The sequence below is a fragment of the Empidonax traillii genome, unplaced genomic scaffold (genome assembly GCF_003031625.1).
Source record: "Empidonax traillii isolate 1590-97213 ecotype Southwest subspecies unplaced genomic scaffold, ASM303162v1 scaffold1944:size102787, whole genome shotgun sequence".
NCBI lineage: Eukaryota > Metazoa > Chordata > Aves > Passeriformes > Tyrannidae > Empidonax > Empidonax traillii.
This window is the reverse complement of record NW_020957137.1, coordinates 56,650-59,643: the sequence shown is the minus strand read 5'-3', so window position 1 is coordinate 59,643 and position 2,994 is coordinate 56,650. Positions and strand designations below refer to the sequence as shown.

General features: G+C 53.5%; 1 protein-coding gene across 3 annotated transcripts in view; it reads right to left on the bottom strand.

Annotated features, from left to right (window-relative positions):
• The window catches only part of FBXL20 (F-box and leucine rich repeat protein 20), a 31,663-nt gene that overhangs the window by 15,893 nt on the left and 12,776 nt on the right, over nt 1-2,994 (bottom strand). The gene's annotated exons all lie outside the window — the stretch shown is intronic.

The following is a 2,994-nucleotide window of genomic DNA, read 5'->3' as shown; positions in this document are numbered from 1 at the left end:
GCCAGGGGACATCACCAGAGCCATTTTCTCCAGCCTCCCCTCAGAGCCTGGGTGAAAAAACAGGCTGGGACTGGGATTTTTTTTTTTTGCTAAGTCACGGCAGCACTCCCAGCTAAATATATCAGTGGACATGGTGACTCTCTGGCAAGTCCTCACAAAAATAAAACTGCTCTGAGAAAAAAAAAAAAATAATAAAAAAAATGGAAGAGGCTGTTCCGGACTTCCAGGCTTTCAGAATGTTTCTAGGGATTAAAAAAAAAACCCCAAAAACCTGGAGTTTGCTTTTCCCAGCATCTCTTGCATCATCCCCGACACCAGGCGGTGCCCATGGAATAAATAAGTTTGGTCAGGGCACAGAGAAAGGTAATTTTTTTTTGGAGGAAGGGATTGTAGCACGTCTGAAACACAGGATGGGCCACCAGGTTTGCTGGTGTGTGAAGTCCAGCTGGATACTGGGAAGGAATTCTCCCCAGTGAGGGCAGGGAGAGGCTGGGATGGATTTCCCAGAGAAGCTGTGGCTGCCCCAGCCCTGGGAGTGCCCAAGGCCAGGTTGGAGGAACCTGGGCTAGTGGAAGGTGTCTGGGCAACCTGTGCCAGGGCCTGCCCACCCTCCCAGGGAGGGATTTCTCCCCAATATCCCATCCTTTTGGCACCCTAAAACCACTGCCCTGGTCCTGTCAGTGCAGCTCCTGCTGGGGCTGCAGCAGCCCCGGAGCCAAAGCCCAGCCTGACACGGGCTCTGAACTCCCAACACTCCTCTCCCAGAGCAGCAAATTCAAAGCTGGGTGGAGAAAAAGGGGATGAAGCTTATCCAGAGCTGCAGGGAATTAGTGGCTGCAAGGTTAGAGGAGGCACTGGGTGGGGGGGGGTGGCACAAACTGACCCGCCTGCACGATCACCTGAGGGAAAAATAACAACAGATCTGGCACTCTGGAAGCACCAACAGAGCACAGCACACACTGGGAGACACAGAGAGGGAAAGGGAGACAGTGACACCCGTTTTCAGTCCAAAACACACCCAAGCACCCAGCAGGGACACCCACAGAGGGGAGGCAGGGGGGAAGGAAAGCCCCAGACCTTCCCCAAACACAACCAGTGAAGTGTTTCACGCCCCTGTGCCGCTGCAGTTCACGCCAAATAAACAATGCAGAACCTAAAACCACCACCCATGGAGTATCAGCAAATACTCTCACTTCAAACCACTCCAAATTAAGTCTAACAGTGCGTGACAAACTTCTCACAGACCCAAAAGAACCAGGTAACCTTACGGGCTGAGGGTGAAAGTGGAGCTGCTCTCGGGCCTAAAGCTCCCTGTTTTCGTGGGGCCCTTCCAGCTCGGGATATTCCGGGATTCCATGGTCCCTGATCCCCGAGGAAATGCTGGCCAGACCCTCCTCAACTGCACCCAGCCACAGGAAAGGAAGCAAATCAAAGCCAGCCAGAGGACAGGCTGCAATTGCTGATTATTAGAGAGCAACCAACGCGCTCTGGCAATCGGTTTGAAGCTGGGAAAGGTGGGAATCAACTGCTGCCTGCAGAACTCAGGGATCACAGGCACACAGCTGGAACATTTGGGGGTTCAGCTCCAACCCAGGCTGTGTCAGACACTTTGGAGATGGACCTGCAGAGCCCTTTGGCTGTTGGGAAGCGACAGCGATGGAACATCTGCAGGAATTCACTCCGAGTTTACACCCCAAGGAGCTGGAGAGGCACCGGGAGATTCCTCCAGCTACACAGAATTCCAGCATTTCTGGTAGAATTTATATCAATTTTACTTGTTATGGTCCATATGGAGACGAAGAAGCCCAGTGCAGAGTCAGTGAGACAAGGCAAGACACAGCAACCCGGTAAAAAAAAACAACACTGAGCATAAACCATGGAACGACAGGAAAAACATGGAATTCACCCCGTGTTTCCTTTGGGAAAGCTCTCAGTGAAGCTTGGAAACCACTTCTAACAAACACTGTCAATATGAACTGACATCTTGCCTCCAGTTCTGCTCGTTTTGGGAAAAAAAACCAAAAAACAAACAACCCAACAATCCCCACTGTTCCAGGGCTGAGACCGGAGCGGCACCGATTCCCTTCCCGGCACAGGATTTCGGGAAGCAGCAGCTGGAGCAGCCTGAGCCACCTTCCTGGAGGCAAAGAAGACTCACACACTGCAGAGATCAGCCACTGAAGTGCCAGTGAAACCCAGGGCCCTCCAGAGGATCCAAGGCATGGAGTTGTTTACAGCCCCAAGCCGCTCAGAGCGAGGGAATTTCCCTGGAGTTACACGGGGAATTTGTTTAAAGCCCATCCAGTCCAATCTGAGTTAAAGTCTCCCAGGAAATGGCTGGTTGGGAGCGAGGCAGGGCTGGGCCAGGCTCCCTCCTTGGCTGTGGGGATGCTGTGCTGGGATAAGGAAGGGTGGGAATGCAGCCACTGCCCTCCTGCCCCGCTGCTCCCAACCCTGCCCGGGCAAAATCCTGACTAAGCAGGACAAACCCCGGCCAAAAGGGCTGATTACAGGCTTAATATCCCTAAAAATAGCTCCCTGGGCCGATGGCTGGATGGACACTGTCACATCCCTGCTTCCTCAGCTCTGCCTGGCTGGGAAAGCTGGAATTCCTGCTGGATGGGGGGGTGGGGGTGGGATGAGCTGCCCCAGCCCAGCCTGCACAGGGGGCAAAGTTAAATAAAGAGCCTGTCTGGGGGGACCTTTTTTTTTTTTTTTTTTTGAATCAGGAACGATTCCAAGCCCTACAGAAGTGACTGAGCAGGCTGTGATGAAGCTCTTCCCATTCCACACCCCTCGGGCAGGGTGGCACTGCCAGGGAAGGGAAATCCCTCGGGATGGGCAGATGGATCGGGTCACGTTGCTGCTCTCAAGGGTGGGGGGAAGACTCCACAGCCAGGACGTGCAGGTGAGACACTAAAAACCCCCACTGATCCCACAGACCCCACTCCAACTGCAGCCACCACGTGGGTACATCCCCTTAATCCCAACACC